The following is a 10,067-nucleotide window of genomic DNA, read 5'->3' as shown; positions in this document are numbered from 1 at the left end:
GGATAGAAATTAAGCCAAGAGCCGAGTAGACAATTCTCCAGGTAAATCTAGCAACTGAGCACTGAAAAAAATGATCTATGGATTCAGAAAATCCACAAAAAGTGCAATCCAGATTGCCCTTCCACTTTTTCTTGAACAAGTTATCCTTGGTCAAAATCTTTTTATGCATAACAAGCCACAAAAAAGCTTTGATTTTATATGGGAGTCTATTCTTCCACAATAAGCTAGAAGGCAAAGGAATCTGAGCATATTTGATTTCTTTGTAGAAAGAATTAACAGAAAAACCTTTATTACCCAGAAGCCAATCTAATTTATCATCCTCCTCAGAAATAGTAATATTATTACACTGTGTAATAAGGCGATTATAGTCATCTTCCAAAGCACCATAGATCCTTCTCCTAAAATTCACAGCTCTAAAATCAGAAGAAAAGGCTTTTGCCACTCTGATATTTTTGTCATAAGCAATATCAAACAGACTAGGATATTTAGAAGACAGAGGTTCTAAATCACACCAAATATTGTGCCAGAAGCTGGTATTATTGTCATTGCCTACCTTTTTTTACAATATTTGTAAAAATAGTCCCTAACATCCAGAATACCCTTCCAAAAGTGAGAATCACTTTGTCTTTTTTTAATGAAATAATAGGCCTTCCTTTAACATATTTATGTCTGATAATGGTCTGCCAGAGCCCATTCGTATTTTCCAACTTCCAAATCCATTTAGCAAGAAGAGCCTCATTCATCTTGTGTAAATCCAAGACTCCAAGGCCACCCTGACCTCTCGGAGAGCAAACCATATTCCAATCAGCCAAATGATATTTTTTTGTAATATGGCCACCTTGCCACAAAAGCCTTTTTCTGAAGAGATCCATACTCTTCAAAATATTCTTGGGAGCTTTATACATCGAGAGCATGTATAATGGGACATTGGTAAGACTACTATTAATCAAGACTAACCGACCACCCAAACTAAGGAATTTTCCTTGCCAAGAACCCATTTTTCAACTTTCTCTACTGTGGGTAACCACAGGGACTTGCACAGTTTTTTGTCATCAATCGGAACCCCCAAATATTTCGTAGGAAGACAATTATAAGGACAGGTAAAAATGTCAGCATACCACATTTCCTTATCAACAACTTCACCTAAACAGAAAATTTCACTTTTATGAAAATTGATTTTGAGACCAGACATCTGTTCAAATAAGCAAAGAATAAACTTAAGATTTCTGGCTCCCTCCAGATCATCTTGGAGCAAAAAAATGGTGTCATCAGCATATTGCAAACAGCAATAACCATTAGGGATGATATGGGGAATGAGTCCCCTAATAATACCTTCATCTTTGGCTTTTTGAATCATACAAGCCAGCCCATCAGCAACAATATTAAAAAGCAGGGGGAGAAAGGATCACCTTGTCTGACACCTTTGTGAGTGGTAAAATAGGGACCAACCCTGTCATTTGTCTTGATGGCCACTTTACCACCTCTAACAGTTTTCATAACCCAGTCACACCATTTGCCACCAAAGCCTTTTTTAGTCATCATATGATGAAGAAAGTTCCAATTGACTTTGTCCTATGCTTTCTCAAAATCCACCTTAAATATCACCCCGCACTGCTTCTTTTTTTTCACCTCATGAATAATCTCATGGAGAGACACCACTCCATCCATGATGTATTTACCCTTGATAAAGCCATACTAAAAATCACTAATCACATTATTGATACAATTGGCCAATCTGTTGGTCAAAACTTTGGTGATAATCTTATAGCACACATTAAGCAAGCAAATAGGTCTGAAAGCTTTAATGTCTGTAGCATTAGGAACTTTGGGAATAAGAGTCACCATTCCAAAATTGAGTCTTTCAATCTTGAGAGCACCAACATGAAAATCTTGAAATAGGTTAAACAGGCCATTTTTAATTGTGTCCCAAAACTCCTTAAAAAATTCAGCTAGGATGCTATCAGGTCCAGGAGCTCTATTATGTTTCATAGAGAACACTACTTCTCTAATTTCCTCCATGTCAAACGGTCTGGTCAGGCAATCTCTGTCAATATCATCTAGCATTTGCATATTCAAATGATTCAAAGAAATGCTAGATTCTTGAGAGGGACCAAACATATTTTGGTAAAAGGAAGTCGCCAAATGGTTAATTTCATCATCATCTTGAGCAACTTTGTCTTCATGAGTAAGAGTCAAAATCTTAAGCTTCCTTCGCTTACACTTGGCTAAAAGATGAAAATACTTTGAATTCTCATCCCCATCCAGGATGAATTTATCACGAGCTCTCTGTTTGAGCTTAGTTCTCTCCTCATCAACTAATTTTTTGAGAGTCAACTCCAGGTCAAGTTTCTCCATCCTGTCATTTTCCGAAAGACCAACCACTTCACTGATATTGTCAAAGATGTCAATTTTTGCCAACAATTCTTTTTTCATTTTTTGTAATGTCCTTCAACATTAATATTCCAGCCTTTGAGCATTTGCTTCAAACGTTTAATTTTCGTTTTCCAAATGTCAATACTACCTTTAGCCTTCACAGGAATAGACCAATTGTCTATCACTTTTTTGTGAAAATCTGGCCTATCCTTCCAACATAACTCATACTTGAAAACTCTACTGCCAATAGGGATAACATCCGTTTGGATACATAAAGGAACATGATCTGAAAAGGATCTATTCAAACCACGGACATTGATATTATTATAAGCAAGATCCCACTCAGGACTAGCCAGAAATCGATCCAACTTTTCAAAAGTGGGGTCAATCCGATTATTAGACCAAGTGAACAACCTATTGTTCAAGTCAAACTCCACAAGCCCATTTTGCTCAATGATACTGTTAAAAAGGAAGCTCCACTTATTAACACCCACAGGTTTGTTTTTCTCTTCCACTTTTCTTATAATATTAAAATCACCACCCACGAGCAAAGGAGCACGACTCCTCGAGCAAAAAGACGAAAGCTCACACAAGAATCTGCATTTATTCTCCTTCTGAGCAGCACCATACACATTGACAAAGTTCCAGATGAGGTTTTTTTCTCTATGAAAAATCAAGGTGCGAATCATAAATTCATCAATCTCATTTTCTCTCACATCAAATACATCAGTATTAAAACCCACTAATAAACCACCAGATCTACCATTAGGCGGGGCAGAAAACCAGGCAAACGGTTTACTACCAGCCAGCGAAGTCAACCAAGAATCACTGAAATGACTCCTTTGGGTTTCTTGCAAACCAATAAAGTCAATTTTCTCATCTCTAATGAGTTCTTTCAGAAACTGGACCTTAGAACTAATCCCTAAACCCTGACAATTCCAAATGAGGCCTATCATCAGAAAGGGTCTGGGGGGAGACAAAACTTCTCTGCTTCCCTCTTTTTATTAGGTGTACACCTAAATTTAGGGGAAGCTTTTTTTTGCTGATTCTTTCGATGTTTAATTTTTCTCCCTTTTCTCAGGACCATAACATCAAAAAGATCATAATCAATCTCTTTCTCACAATCAGCATGGACACTACTATCCACTTCATTAAAATCATCAACAATGGGCTCCTCAGTTTTTTTAATTCCACATGATTGAGTAGCCAGAATTTTTCTGGACATTTCTAAATCTCTTATCAAGTCAAGATTAGCCATAGCAGAGGTTTCAGAAGAACCCAAACAAACTCCTAGTTTATTAGAAATATCAAACAAATCCTCATTACTAGCATTAAGTAAAGAGAAGGAATTATTGTTCATACCTTTGTTGAGGAAGGCGTCCTTAGCTTTAGCTCTAGAAATAGCCTTGTCTGCCACCTTAATATCTTCATTCTTCTCCAATCTTGAGCTTTTTCTTATGCCTTCAGTGGTAGAAATCAGGATCTCGCTTGACTTTTTACCCACCGGATCCTGCTTTTCATCTTTAGTCGAAGGAATCGAAAGCACCTCGCCCACTTTAGCTTGGAAGTCAGTTTGCATTTCCTCCATATCTTTTGCAAATTCTTCTAATTCTTGAGAACTCAACAGGTCATCTTCATTGGGATCAAAATCAACTTTGTCATCACTAAGATCTTCCAATCTCAGCCCATCACCTGATTTATCTTTAGAACTATCTATGAAAACTTCAGACTTTTTAAAGGATTCTTTGCCTTGGGAGGAGGTCTCTCCCACCCTAAAATTAGGCTGTGGGTCTTCATCACCAACTTCATCATCATTTCTAGGGTTTTTCCCAGATTTGTCAAACATCGGATCATTTATCCCATGGATATCTACAGAAGCTCTCTTACCCAGATTAATTGTTTCATCGTTCTATTCTTCATCACTGATGGATTCAATTCTAAAGTAGATGTCATATAAAAAAGGTTTCACAGCCACTTCAACAACTGGCGGGATCATAGCTACACTCTTAATGTGGACTTTAAATCTCACAATATCCTCGGAATCCAAAGACATAAGATCAACTTCCTCAACAGCACCAATCATGGAACCAATTTCACAAATTGATTGGTAATTTTGTAATTCTTCAGGGACATTCTCAGCAAACTATCCATGCCGTATGCAACCTAGATTTAGGTTTGGCACGAGAGCTCCACGGGACAACTACAATCTTAGCACCAGACATCTTCATCTTAAGTTCAGGAAAACTCATCATCTCATCAAGACGTTCTTGAGAGGGGAATTGCATTAAAAAACCAGAGTGGCACTTTGTAGCTTTCCATGTTTTACCCCAAGGAAAATGGAAACCAAAGTCTTTCGCCAGATCTTCAGCAGACACTAAACCCTCAATCACTTTAACCAATCCAATGAAAACCCTCTTTGGTTTTGTGGATATAGGTTTAGCGTAGTGAGAGAGATAAAACCCCAGACCATCAGCTACCATACCTACTATGGGCATATTAGGTTTGCTCTGCTTTGGTAGCACACATCTAGCTATAACATGAGTATCCTTACAACAAATATCGCACCATAAAGCATTGAAACAATTTCTAGCATGATGACCTTCAACCCCGCATTTTTGGCAAAAAGCGGGACGAGCAAGATCAATTTCTTTCTTCAAAGAAGTAGGAGACAAGATGGGATTACCTGATTGAGTGACATCTCCCGAGGAAGAAGACATCAATCCTTCTTGGGGGTTAGCTTTTCCCATCTGCGGTTTCAATCTCCAGCTAAGATTGAGGTTCCGATTCCAAGATTGTGTGCCTTGGGCAGAATCTTTCTGTCCCCAGCGATCCCAAGAGGGATTGGGGATGTTCTTGTTCTTCGGATCCATCTCGCCAAAATTCTTGCTATTGCGGACAACACCCGACCCCAACCGAGGCCACTCTTCTTCAGGCACTGGGGGCGAAAGGAAGTTACGCACCAACCGCCATGGAAATCAGATCGAGAGGAGACAGGGAGCGACCAAAGACTCGAGAGGAAGGCGGCGCAGTGGGGGAAAGAGTGCGAACCCACAAAGTCGGGAGCAAACCCTAACCTAGACTTGGAGACCGCAGCGTCAGAGGTCGCGGCAGGGAGAAGAACCCGCGACGAATGGGCTAGGGTTGGAGCGAGTGGCGAAATCCCCTGGCTCCATCCAGTCCAAGAAACCGGAGTAGCGAAATGAACAGGCGCGCAATTACCTTGGGCCGCACAACCAACAGTAGACGGCAGCCCATCGAGTCCATTTCGCGCACCACCAGAACCATGCACGACAATAGCGGGGGCACGCGGGGAAGAAGGCGACTCGGCCCAGGGAGCTTTTCGCCTTTTCTTTTTCGCCATTTTTTCAGCCCCCTACTTACCTAGCTAATACAAAGCCAACTATTTTCATCATTAGGTTATGCATGCATCATGTTTAAAATTATACTAATAAATCTTCCCCTCTTATGGAGATATGGCACGTACGAGGAAAACCGCACACAAGTCCACTGGACCTATTGGCGTGCCTCGTCATCAGTTGGCTTCCCGACATGAAGGAAGCAGTAGTGGCAGCAACGATCCAATCAGAGACTTGGAAGCCCAAGTGGAACAGCTTTAGATAGAGCTACGTCACCGAAATAGGGTGTGGGCACAAGACGGTCAGTGTATAACTAAGTTGGCAGCTGATGTTAGACGCCTGCAAGACGAGCTTGCTGAACGGGATTTGGCGGTCGATTGGGCCGTCAACTCACTTTCAATTGCTTGGGACCGCGAAGCTAAAGCTCATGCTCGTGTGGCAGAGCTTAGCGCGGCCCTCGATAACTTGCAGGTGTACTGCAATACTTTACATGAGGAAGTACATGTATTGTATGTGCGACTGCACCCGGACGTGTCTTCCGACCCTGTTGCAATGGGAGACAGACCATCAGGGACAGCAGGTGAAGAACCTGATGGGGAGTTGGACCTTTTTAGGTGTCCTCCTTCCATGAACCTGGCTGGCGATCGGTCTCCCACTGCAGGAAATGATGAAACCAAGGACAACGAAAACTAGACTTGTATGGTTTAGAAACTATACCTATGTAAAATAAGTAATGAGGTCATGTTGTACACTTGATTCTGTATCATTACATTTTGGTAATGTAAAATGATGGTGTCGGCATGTTATATTTTTCCCAAATGTTTCTTTGCCTCAGATGTCGTCACAGACTCATGCGCATGACTGTGTGGGGACTTCCCGTGGTCGGGAAGATACTCCTAATCCGCCACCTATACCACCAACACTGGTCGAGGCTATCTCTGCCTGGTTAATGCTACTGCAGATAATACCCACTTCTTACGTGAGATGGCGGGTAATCAGTTCCAGCAACATGGCGGAAGAGCTCCTCCACAGGGACCGCGTGAAACCACATACCTGGAATTCTCTAAGACGCGTCCTCCACTCTTTGTTAAAGCAGAAGACCTTCTTGAAGCTGATGAGTGGATAAGGGTAATGGAGCAAAAGTTTGGATTAGTCCGTTGCACAGAAATACATAAGTCGTTATTTGCTACCCAACAACTGAGAGGCCCTACCAGTACCTGGTGGGGAAATGTTGTAGCAGTTCAACCAGCCAGACATCAGGTCACTTGGGATGAATTTAAGCTAGCATTCCGTGAACACTATGTTCCAGAGGGGGTGCTTCACATGAAACAAGAGGAGTTTATTCGACTAAAACAAGGAGATACTGTGATGCAGTATCTCAACAAGTTTAATCATTTATCCAAATATGCTATTGACCAAGTAAACACTGACCTGAAGAAGAAGATTTGCTTCATGAGAGGACTCAACGACCGGCTCCAACAGAAAATGGCCACCTGCCTAGATATTACTTATAGCAGAGCTACGAGCACGACGCTGGCAGTAGAAGCCAAGAACACAGGCCAAGGAAAATCAAAGGGATTTGGAGGTGACAGGTCTAATTAGGGACCTGAGAAGCGAACCAGGTTGGTAATCCGACCTTTTAATCAGAATCGTTCTTCGCCTCGTCCACCCTCCTACCCGTTCAAACAGCCTGTTTTCGTTCGTCCTACCACTGCCCCCACTTCTACAAATCAGCCGAGTGCCCCTGGTGCTCATTTGCCCGCCCTCCCTAGTTCCTCCACTGGCTACTTCAACTATGGAAAGTCTGGTCATTTTATCAAAGACTTTCCATATCCAAAGTAGAATAAGTGTGACACCCCAGTGTCACTTAGGATTCTTCCTTAAAGCTAACCCAACCTATTATCACATGCAATCTCAATGAAGGAATAAACATCAAAATGAGAACAAAGATTTATGTTGAGTCTTCTTAAACTCTCCTTAATCTTGTCATGAATCCTAAGGAAGGAAAACTCTCAAACCCTAATTAATCCTAAGTGAACCATTTAAGCATAAAAGGGTAATTGGGAGAAAATCATGGTAGAAAAATACAAATTTTGGAGAAAACCAAATTACAAAGTTTTAGTTCACTAATTAACTAACAAAACATAGTAAGGAAGTTTTGCCATTTGAACTTTTTAAAATCCCCAAAAACAGCCCTAAACTAATGCACTTGGGAGGGAATTCAGAAATTCAGAAATCTGAATTTCAGCCCCTTTCCAAAGATCAATCGCGTTCTTTGTTTTTCAAAACTCAAATCAAAGAAGTCCAAATATCAAATAGGCGCAAAATTCCCTTGAACACACCGTGGCAAAGTTTGGACGCCTCTCTCCACCGTTTGACACACCCTTGGCATGGTTTTACCTCGGGACTCAACCTTGTGACACTACCACCTTTGTGACACGACAACTCTCTGTACACTGCCCCAAACCGCTCGACTTCCACACACAAACGACAAAGCTCTGTCGGGGGAGAAAATCTTGCGCAGTGATCATGCCCAAATTTGCGAAGATCTTCAACCTATGGGCGCTTGAACTCGGGCAGAAGCAAAAAGACACGTGTTCGATCGCTTGCCTGACCGGCCGAGCGCGGACTGGCCGCGGCAGCGCGCGCCCCGCGCGTGGTTGCCCCGCCCTGCGCGCCTGTGTGGTGCCCTCACCTATAAATGCCTCCAGAGGCCTTAGACGTTGGCACTTGCACACCCCGAGCCTCGCCCGAGCCAGAGATCACCGGAGCTCGCCGTGAAAAGCGAGCACCGCCACCCGCCATCTCTGCCCAAGCTCGGCCATCATGGCCAACCTTTTCTATTGAACCCCAGCCTCGCCCTAGCCCCTGGATCGCTTCCCTGTGAATCCGTGAAGCTTCTCCAAGCTTGAGCCGAGGCATTGCCTCACCAGAGAGGCGGTTTCACCCTCGCCGTACTTTGGTCTTCCGCCGCCGCGCGTGGACCGAGCTAACCAGTGAGTCTTTTTCCAATTCCATGCACCCACGTCTTACCTAGCATCCCGTGAAGCTCTCTGACCCGTTCAATTGATCTATCGCGCCGTGAGTAGGCCGGATTCCTCGCCGCCGACGATCATCTCTGCCTGTGCACGTGGACCGGCCGACTCCGACCATCCCTGACGGCAATCCGCACATCGCCGTGATCCTCGAGACCTCCCCTACGTCCTCGACGACCTCACTGGAGCATCCTCGCTGCCGGTAAGCCCCTTCGCCTCTTTCTTCTCCACGGCCACTTTTCCATTAGGGAGGGACCGCGGGTTTGATTTCCAGAAACCCTAGGGGGTTTTCTGCAGAGCCATAGACTCAAATGAATAGTGCCCCGGGGACCTGTCTGTAATTCCTTTAAGATCTTTCGCCAGGGACCCTAGCGCTAATAGGGATGGCAATTTAATCCGTGGATTTGGATATTCGGCGGATATCCGACCCGATGGATTAGGATATGGATATGTTTTTTGACCCGCGGGTTAGATCCGTATCCGATCCGAGATAAAATAGGCATGGATTTGGATATTAATTCTCACCCGCGGATAATCCGTTGGATATCCGAAATTAATCATTAGTCCATTATTGAGCCCAGGCGCTAGCCCACCAAAATAATATTTAGCCCACCAAAGCACCGGTAGCCAATTGGGCAATGGGCTACCAAATCCATCGAAACTGTCAGAACATGGGCCGTTCAGCAGTAGTAATAGCGTTGTCACTTGTCAGTTTACGAAGCCTGGGTTGGCACCGATCTAGTTCTTCTTGAATCCCAGGACCCAGGCGGCCAGGCATCCTGCTTCCTGCAGCCAGATTCCCATCCCCTACGCACGGACGCCTGAGGCCAGATCACCATCCCCTACGCGAGGACGTCAGAGGCCGGATCCCCTATGCGCGGTCGCGGACGCCGGAGGCTGGATCCCCTACGCGCGCCGTCACCCAGGCAGTGGCAGGCCAGATCCCCTATGCGCGTCGTCACCCAGGCAGGGGCAGGCCAGATCCCCTACGCGCGCCGTGACCCCGCCGCCGGATCCTCTACGTGACGTCCGCCATCAGCCCATCACCCAGGCGACCAGGCAGGAGCAGCCGAGCAGGGCGTTCTTTCCTGTGTCCGCCGCCGGATCCCTACGCCTACACGCCGTCACCGAGGCAAGCCGTCGGTTCCTTCAGGTTCAGTTTGGTTCACCTTGCGTATGATGTTTCCAATTTGGTTCAGTTTTGACATGTGATGTATTAGCAGGATGATGTCTAAAATTGGCTCTGGCTCGCAACCACCCTCCTCACAAGATGGTTTGAGTAGGCAGATCTCAAACAGTGCTG

The sequence above is a fragment of the Zea mays genome, chromosome 10, assembly GCF_902167145.1.
Source record: "Zea mays cultivar B73 chromosome 10, Zm-B73-REFERENCE-NAM-5.0, whole genome shotgun sequence".
In the NCBI taxonomy this organism is placed as follows: Eukaryota; Viridiplantae; Streptophyta; class Magnoliopsida; order Poales; family Poaceae; genus Zea; species Zea mays.
This window is presented reverse-complemented; position numbering follows the sequence as displayed.